Source organism: Vanessa atalanta, chromosome 30, assembly GCF_905147765.1.
Source record: "Vanessa atalanta chromosome 30, ilVanAtal1.2, whole genome shotgun sequence".
NCBI lineage: Eukaryota > Metazoa > Arthropoda > Insecta > Lepidoptera > Nymphalidae > Vanessa > Vanessa atalanta.
Window position 1 is genome coordinate 4,001,875 of NC_061900.1, and position 10,761 is coordinate 4,012,635.

Genomic DNA, 10,761 nt, shown 5'->3' on the forward strand with positions numbered 1-10,761 from the left:
GGTCTGGGTATTTGTACCGTCGTTACTTCTGATTTCCATTACACAAGTGCTTTAGCTACTTACATTGGGATCAGAGTAATGTATGTGATGTTGTCCAATATATATAAAAAAAAAAAAGAAATTGAATTGAAAAAAAAAGAAAAATGTCAGTGTGGGCTACGTCTTCCAAGAATACGACAAGCTCGAAGTCCAGCGAAGATCTACTGATGTTCAGTAAAAATATAAAATAACGCCAAAATTTATAAAAATAAAATGTAAAAAAGGCACGGGTAACTGTGTCAAATAAAAATACCGTTAGTAATCTATCTCGCGAGAAAAGATTGTGAACCGTAGCACACTGCTTACAATTTAACGCATTACTTCTCGGTACACTATAATCTACTGAAGTTAATTTAAGTTAAATTATAAAAACTCTAACCTAACTTAACCGATATATGTATTCATCTACTATCGAAATTATCGACATTTAATTTTGAGTTAAATCACCGTTTACAATATTTCGACAGTTTACAATTTCGCGAGATAGATTACAATCTAACTAGGTATTTAAAATTCTACTTTAATATATGTATATATTTTGTGTGATTTACTTGATGGCAGGATTTTGTGTAAGTCCGTCTGAGGTGGTACCACCACCACCAGCTCATCAGTTAATTGTCGGAAGAGTGAGTGAGGCTGTGCAGTTACAGATACTTCTCAGTTCCCAAGGTTTGTCGTGAAGATGTCCTATTAGCCGGTCTGCCTAACTATTTACAATAAAAAAATGCCAAACCCAAAAGTCCATCAAACTTGACCCAGACAAACAGCTTGATTGAATATTAAACTTGTAAAAAAAAAATGATTTACCGAAATTCAGGAAGACGGAGAACATTTCGAATCCGCCGAATGTGAATGTCAAAATATTCGCTGGGGTTTTTTTTTCACGTGTCTACACGGAGAGAGAAGGTCATAAGTATTTAGCATATATTTTTATTTATACATCAACGTTTCCGTGTGTTGTAGGGCTGCGGTAACTGTCACCGTGACAGCGACGATTGTTTTTTGTTTTTTTGCGAAATACGTCAAATGTCAAATTTAAAATATATATTTTTGTGTTATTTCTTATTATATGTAGTTTAGAGTACTAACAATTATTTTTAATTTATCTTATTATTGACCCTTTATGTTTGTGTTGTTCTAGGTTAAGGATTAGCAAGGAAATTGTTACTAGTATGCTAGTCTTCAAAATTTCATTGAGTCTGTAACTCAACCGTACCGATGAATCTCTGACGTGTCTTCTCCATCCTACGTGACGTTGGCGAAATAATCTGTGCCCTGTATGCGCAACTAAAAGCCATTAAACTAAGAATTGAATTAAATTGTCATTTTATTAGTAATATCAGGATTATTCAAGATTTTATATATGAACGATCCACAAATTCAGTAAGTTTTTAATTAAACAAATCAATCACACAGATATATTCACAATAGTCATCAATATCGATTCGTTAATAAATCATATACACAAACACACATAAATCACTGAATCTATTACAAAAGATAATGTCGAAAATTAGCGATTCGTCGCATACGCGCGCGGAAAATCTTGAATGTAACCGTCGATCCAAGATGGCCGCCGCGCTGCCATCGACGCGACGCTTCACTAGAGCGCCGTTCAACTCCCATTGACACTCTTTTCCAACCAGTGCGAATAAACAAGATGGCGTACCATACTCCCTTCCAATATTTTTAATTATGATTATAGATATACAAACAAAATATAAAGATTGCTCTCGCTATATATTATTTATTAAACAATATTTGAGAATAATTCAATTATACATAATTGCTACTAAAAGGAAAGAGAGGGAAAGATCGTTCGGTCGCATAACGCTTTCCTTACGTGACAATTTCTGACAGTTCACTCAACTGTAAGGCGCGTTAGAGAACTTCGTTGCAAAAGTAGAATCGCAAGATCATCCAGTTGAGACTCGGTTGGGCAGCGTATGTTTATGTGATATCAATGGTAGCTCCCCCAAGAACCAGGATATCTCTCGAAGACTTCCCCTTGCAAAAACCGCCTAAAAACCACGTCCAGTATAATAAATATTAAATAAAAAGCGTGGAGTCAATACTTGTTGACTTTCAGGCAGGATATATTACGTACATATATAATTGTATTTAACTAACATGACTGTATTTTTAGATCTCGAAAAAGAGGAACTACTGAGTTTCTTGCTGATTCTCCTCGGTAGGAACTACATCCCGAGCCGGTGGTAGCTTCACTTAATATAGTTTGTTAAATGACGGTTCAAAAGTCGTAAAACGCTACTTGAATAAAGTATATTTTGATTGATTGATTTTAAAATACAAAGATCACTATGAAACAGTAACTCTATCTGTCCGTCTGTTGCTTTTTATGCCTTTTTTATGTAGTATGTTATATATAATAAGGTAAATGGACCACTTGATGGCGAGTCACCACCCCCCATAGACATGGGCGCTGTAAGAAATAATGCCACACCAAACCTGGCAACTAAGATGTCATGTCTTCTATGCCTGCAGTTACACTGACCCAGTCGCCCTTCAAACCGGAACACAACAATACTGACTGCTGTTTAGCGGTAGAATATCTGATGAGTGGGTGGTATCTACCCAGACGGGCTTGCACGAACCCCTACCACCAAATATACCTAAAAATTAAAGTATGCTTAACGACTGAGCAATCTTTCAAATAAGAGAAGCCGCGGGCGTCAACTATTTTCCAATAAAAACATTTGTCACTGGCAACCCTGAGAATATATTTTTCAGGCGATTTTTTTCTCTGAATAAATTGGGTCAAACGGGGTCAAATCACAAAAAATACATCGACACCTTCCGGTCGACGAAAAAAAAAAAGATATACCCGAAGTTTTATGTTAGCGTTGAAGGCGAAATCAATACGAATATTTAAACAAAAGTCTTGACAATTGCGAAGCGAATTTGAAATCTTAAGATACATCTCAATATATATCTCGTGTAGATTTTACCGCCAAACAACAGTACTCAGTATTGTTGTGTTGCGGTTTGAAGGGTGAGTGAGCCAGTGTGATGTAAGTAATGGTTAATATTCCTTACAGCGCCATTGTCTTTGGATGGTGCTCATTGACCGTCATATAATAAAAAAAAAATGCACATAAACTACATCACGTAAAGGTAAATATAATAATTTTTAAATAAAATAAACTTTAAGAAATATAACCTAACTTGTTTTTGCTGAATACGACACGCACACTAAGACGTCTTGACACTACGAGCGTAACTCACTCACACTAATACACGAAAATATTTCAACGTAGAGGGCGCATATTCGTGTTAAAATTATCTATATATCACAACAGATAAGAAAAAACAAGAAATACACTGGACATCGTCAAATGACAGGATATGTTATACGACATTGACCTTAACAATTATGAAATTTACAGGATAAACGTATAAAAATGGCGTGTCAGGGTAGGTCAAGTTATGAATGTTATTCTTACTGAGACGCCATGTTTAAGTCGTGCGCTGCTTTAGGCTTTGATATAATTATAATCACTACATAGTATAAAACAAAGTCGCTACCCGCTGTCTGTCTGTCCCTGTATGCTTAGATCTTTAAAACTACGTAACGTATTCAAGAGTAAGGTTTATATGTATTGTAGTAGAGAAACTCTGATCATTTTAGAGGTTTCTAATGTAATGTCGTAAATAAACACTTTTTGTTGCGCTTACATTGCAAACGCTGGCTGAACCCTACGAGATAGATCAAAATAATGTACTACAGTATTGTACACCTTAAAACGGTCTTCAAAAAAGTCCGCGATGGTATATGTCTATATCTTAGGGATAACCCACAATAACCACCAGAAATAATGACTTATTTTCGAAGCGATTATAATTAATACAGCATTAATCCTTATCCAATTAAGTGCTTAAATACATTGTGAGTTTAATATAGATCAATACGACCCTTTACAGCGTGTAATTTAAATGAATATTTTCGAAGATATTACAGATTTAAAACGCTGGGACATAGCGGTTTGTATTGTCTAACGACTGAAAAACTGTGAACGTTTTATGACATTCTGTAGTATATTTAGTATCAGCATTGTACGTGTGCGAAGCCGGGGCGGGTCGCTAGTAAATATATTGAAGGCAATGTATACGCGCCATACTCAAGACAGCAGAGAGCTGACGGAGAAGACATCTCGGTCTAAGAGAGCGTCATGACGTTCGACGTCACGGAATACGAGTAATTCTTACATCATCATCATCATCCTCATGCCCTTATCCCGATTTTACTTGTTTATTAGCGCAGCATGTCTTCTTCTTCCATACTTCTCTGTCTGACGTCATCTCACAAGTAACATTCTTTCTAACCATATCGTCTTCCACACAATCCATCCATCGTTTCTTGGGTCGTCCCCTACGATTCATTCTTACACGCGAAGCAAAATAGAAGTGTTAAATCAATAAAAAAAAATCACATATGTACAGAAATAAACCAAAGTTACATAATAAACACGGCCTACATTTCTTGTTTACGTTTTAAAAATAGCCGTTATCTATATCTATCTTTTCGTTTTTAGTTCGGTTATTTTCCGAGTGCCATCGTGTTTACGACCATGAAGGTATATAGGACAAGGAACTAGATCAGAGGGCAGCCAAGTCGCTGGCCCTCCGACATCACTAACACGTACTCAATTTATTATTAAGAGGTAAAATTTGTTTTGTTTGTATATACTTTGTTTTACTTGGCGGTAACCCACCAGTACCCACTCATCAGATATTCTAACAGCAGGACTCAGTATTGTTGTGTTTCGGTTTGAAGGTTTTGCCAGTGTTACTACAGACACATGAGACTTAGCATCTTAGTTCCCAAGGTTGGTGGCGCATAGGTGATGTAAGGAATGGTTAATATTTCTTACAGCGCCTTTGTCTATGGGCGGTGGTGACCACTTTCCATCAGGTGGCCCATATGCTCGTCCGGCAACCAATGCCTTAAAAAAACCCCTATTCATGAAACCAACAACACATTGCAAGAGGTAAGATTACGACGCGTCACGTCCAACAGATACGTCCAATCGAAATTGGTCTTGGAAATAATTAATAGTTCAATAAATCTAATTATTATTAATATAAAATTAATTTGGTTTATAGACATTTATTCTAAAAAGGACATAAGCCGCTTACATGAGAATAAACATGTATGGTAATATAACATTTGCGTCCGTCTTAAGTAATAATAATAACTTTATTAATAGCTACCCATTCAACATTGTCTTATTATTGTTAGTTTATTATTTATTTATTTATTTGACAACACAAACAAGTAGTACAACAAAATTACACAGTAAACCAAGAGTCATGATAAGTAAATGGGTAATTGCCTACTTTTTTGCAGGTGTTCTAAGATTACTTGGAAATTGAAATGTAAGTCAACATTGTAAAAAGGTAATTGATAAAATAATACGTTATAAAATTAATAAAAATAAAGAGACAATGGGAAAAGAGTACTCTCCTTAAGGTAGAATCAGACGGTTCATTTTTTGTTAATTTCTTTTTTTTGCATCTTTCACTCAAAGAGACACGTCTAAACACAAAGTGAAACAAAAGCGCCGAATGGATTCATTAGTGAACTGATCCAACGACGTTGGACCGGTTCATTCATTCCCACTCCGAATGAACGAAAAATGAACAATCTGAACACAGAATGAACGTTCACTCGAATTTGGTCATTTTGTCTCGAACGCATTTTTCTTAATCTTTTTTTTAGCTCCTTGATCAAATAATTACAAATTAAATTTATTCCAAGAGACACGACTTCAATCGACGCCATATTGAAAGAAACTACGGATGAATATTCTTTTTTACGTCATTCCAGCTAAGCCGTGTGAACATGGAATGAAAGAAAAATGAATCATTCACTCAAAAGAATGAACCGTCTGATATCACCTTTATCTCTTTCTTTTGAATACGGTTTCATATCATTATTATTATCATTATCTTTTGTTATTGTTTTAATTGGAATGGGATTTTTAATAACAATTATATATATATATATCGGAGCGTGGTTACTTTAGTTGTTGATTTGGATAATTAATGAATCGAGTAGTTGGCAATAATGTTTGATGGCTGATTTACTTATAAGAGCGGGTCACCCCGAATGGAGTTGTAAGTGTCATGGCAACGCGAGCCGTTATGTTTTGACAAGCTTCTCGAATGCGATGGTTGCCTGCAAACCCATTTGCTCTTAATCGAGATGAATCATTGTAATCCTTTGATATTTGTGGTGTACGATTATTGAATCAATGAATACAGTGATTAGACGATATTAAATACCTTTTATTTTATGAATATCTCCATTGCACGCCCACATAGTCTTACAAATGTCGGATCAATCCCCGAACCCAACTGTTCGGCATCCTGCTTCTCCGACATATATATATTGTCATTTTAGTATTTTCAAACGATTTTTGTCGATTTATTTCATTGCGTCTGTTATTTAATACATAATAAATACATAATTATTTCTCTATATATAGAGAAAGAAACTTCGTTCCAACGGGTAATCCGAGGGAATCTCTCTTTTTTAATTTGTTATGTATATCCCGGCCGATCGAGACCTTTGAAGTTACATAAATTTACAACAAGCTGAAAATACTCTCACTCGTTCAAAACATAATTAAAAATATTATTCAGAAGTTCCGAATCATTCCGTTACTTGATTTTTTTTTTATTTGAGATTAAAGGTCGAAAATCTTAAAATAATTTGTAACTTACTTAGTTAGTAGAGTTCCGGAATAGTTATGTGTTAAAAATCTTAAACCATGGCGATGAACCAGGTTCATTAGAAAGAAATAGATTATTGTATTTCTGCTGGTAACTTATTACCATCTAGACTTTTTTATTTAAAATTATTAGACAGACTATCAAATGAACCTCCAATAGAAAGAACTCGGGAACTCAGATATTTGGTGCCTTTACGTGTTGACTTCTTCAAAAAGGAAAAAATAATTGAATAGTTCTCTATGGTGTAATATGTCACTAATTAAGGGTGCCCAACGAGCTACCAAGTAACTTATCAAAGTATAACCATTTACCAAACCGTCCGAGGTCAAAGTCGAGGGCGCAACTTAAAAACATCATTCAAATTCCGTTAAGAAACAGGTAAAAAATTTTGTCGAGAATGGAAACGAAATCAACATAAAAAATACAACAGCCAAAACTCTTGGAAATATTGACAAATCGTGTTTTGGTCTAGATTCTGTAATTTATACGTAACGGCGAACTTTATTCACGATGACATATTCGTTGGGGGGTGCATGTATTCCTAAATTTAGGCCTTATGACCGGAGGAACAGATCACCAGCTTTATTTTATTTAACCAACAAATATTTAGGTCAAATTTTAACTTAACAAACTTTTGATATGAGCGATTATTATCAAAAATCTACCGGAAACGTACGAGAAAATTGACCACCAGATGGTAAGTGGTCACCGCTCACAGACATCGGCACTGTTACAGGTATTAACTATTGTCTACCCAATGGAGTAGCTAGTCCTTTTCATGTCGAATAATTGTAAATAATAAAATTGACAAAGAAAGACGTGCTGAGTTTCTTTTGCCGGTTCTCAGGTCTGGGTATTTTCTTTTTCGAACCGTTGGTGGTGTATATTGAATAAAAAAATTGGAGTTTGAGTTTCAACCCGTGTACTTCCAATACAACTGTTATTGGTAAGAGTCTCAGCAACAGCCCAGCTCTGAAGATTAGTAATGTCTACCCCCGTGCCTCCGAAAGCACGTAAATCCTCCACTCTGATGGATTTTCTATTCCAACAGATTTTTTTTAATGATATCCTTTAGCAGAAGAACAATGACAACTGATGATAAGTACCGTCGCCCACAGACAACGGCGCTGTAAGAAATATTAACCATTCCTTACATCACCAATGCGCCACCAACCTTGGGAACTGAGATGTTATGTCCCTTGAGCCTGTAATTTACACTGGCTCCCTCACCCGTCAAACTGGAACACAACAATACTGAGTACTACTGTTTGACATAGAATATCTGATGAGTGGGTGATACCTACCCAGACGTGCTTGCACAACGCCCTACAGGTAAAGATCATTTGAGTAACGGAACAAAGTGCATCTGTGTTTGTGCAAAAATTTGTGCTTTATAATATGTCCAGCGTAGCCTGGTCTCCCTTGATAATGGGCGATGAGGCTGATATAGGTCAGGATGACATCATCATCCATTAAAAATTAAATCCCTTGTGTCTAAACCATACTGGGTCACTCATCAACCTACTACATTATTTTTTTTTCATTAGCAGCCTCTAAATTTCCCACCGCTGGGCTAAGGCCACCTCTCCCCTTGAGGAGAAGGTTTGGAGCATGTTCCACCACGGTGCTCCAATGCGGGTTGGTGGATACACGTGTGGCATAATTTCGTTGAAATTACACACATCAGGTTTTCTCACAATGTTTACCATCACCGCCGAGCACGAGATGAATTATAAACACAAATTAAGCACATGAAAATTCAGTGGTGCCTGCCTGGGCTTGAACCCGAAATCATCGGTTAAGATGCACGCGTTCTAACCGCTGGGCCATCTCGGCTCTTAGTTGGTGCGAGTTTAGTGCGCGTACATCAATACATCACGTACACAAAAACACGCATGTTTTTCAACACACTCTAAGAATTAAACGTGTCCTATTTTCCATGGCATCCTTGGCCCGTTACTGGCTGAGGTGGTCGTGATTTGAACACGTGAAACAACAATGGCTGAGGGATCTTTGCCGGCGAGCGCGTCTAAATTTTAATATTCATCTCGTGTTCAGTGAAGCGCGGAAACATCGATAAAAAAAACCTGCAGGATATGATGTAAATCTGCTACGTTTGACATATCAAACAATATTTTTAACACACGCCCCGGCTTCGCACACGTACAATGCTGATACTAAATATACTACAGAATGTCTTACAACGTTCACAGTTTTTCAGTTAGACAATACAAACCGCTACGTCCCTGCGTTTTAAATCTGTAATATCTTCGAAAATATTCATTTAAATTACACGCTGTAAAGGGCCATATTGATCTATATTAAATGCACAATGTATTTAAGTTGGTATTTAACTGTCTTAAAATCATAAGCATAAATCAACTAATTTCTATAGAATTATGTTACATGTTTATCCACCAAACCGCATTGGGCAGAGTGGTGGTATTCGCTCTTCAGACATCGTACAATACACTGACATTTTCACGTCTAACCAAAACAAAACACTATCCGTCTCGTTTCCGTTCACAGTAAACAGTATACCTATCTCTCTCTAAACTTACCTAGTTATTAAGTAGAGCGGTGTAATGTTTTATTCAAAGAGGTTATAAATAAAATCCTTAATTTTCAGGAAAAATTGTTTTCGAGGAAAATATGTTTTTGGTGTAAAATTCACTACGTAGTATAAAACGAAGTCGCTTCCCGCTGTCTGTCTGTTCCTGTGTGCTTAGATGCTGAAAACTACGCAAAGGATTTTGATGCGGTTTTTTTTTTAATAGATAGATTGATTCAAGAGGAAGGTTTATATGTATAATACATGCACAATATAGTAGAGAAACACTGATAATTTTAGAGGTTTCTAATGTGATGTCGTAAATAAACACATTTTTTGCGCTTACATTGCAAACGCTGGCTGAACCCTACGAGATAGATCTAAATAATGTACGACAATATTGTACACATTAAAAAGGTCTTCAAAAAGTCCGCGATGTTATATGTATATCTCTTAGGAATAGCCCACAACAAGCATTTTTCATCCTTTACTTTTTACGAGAAACAATTTACAAAGCGATTTTAAGTAATACAATATTAATCCTTATCCAATTAAGTACCTTAAATACATTGTGTGTTAAAAAAAGACCAAGTAGTATATTTAGTATCAGCAGTGCACCCGTGCGAAGCCGGGGCGCGTTACTAGTTTCTGAATAGACGTAATGGTGTGTGTACGTAAGTTTAAGTTTAAGACATTGTATTTCTTTGGCGTAATTAATAATAGTTTTTAATTGATTGCAAATAATTAATTAAAATATAATAAGAATTATTATAGCATTAGCATTAGCAGCCCGTAAATGTCCCACTGCTGGGATAAAAGCCTCCTCTCCCTTTGAGGAGAAGGTTTGGAGCACTTTCCACCACGCTGCTCCAATGCGGGTTGGCGGAATGCACATGTGGCAGAATTTCGTTGAAATTAGACACATGCAGGTTTCCTCACGATGTTTTCCTTCACCGCCGAGCACGAGATGAATTATAAACACAAATTAAGCACATGAAAATTCAGTGGTGCCTGCCTGGGTTTAAACCCGAAATCATCGGTTAAGGTGCACGCGTTCTAGCCACTGGGCCATCTCGGCTCTTCATTATTATAGATATTCATGTAATGTCTTCTTTTTGACCACTACCATATCTACCACTTACAATTTAAATTTGTAATAAATTAACATTGTTAAATAAGATAAGGTGTGAACTTGGTGGTAGGGCTTCGTGCAAGCCCGTCTGGGTAGGTACACCCACTCATCAGATATACTACCGCGAAATAACAGTACTCTGTATTGATGTGTTCCGGTTGGAAGGGTGAGTGAGCCAGTGTAAACAGGCACAAGGGACATAACATCTTAGTTCTCTAGGTTAATACGTCGTACAGCGTCTTTGTCTATGGGCGGTGGTGACCACTTATCATCAGTGCTTGTG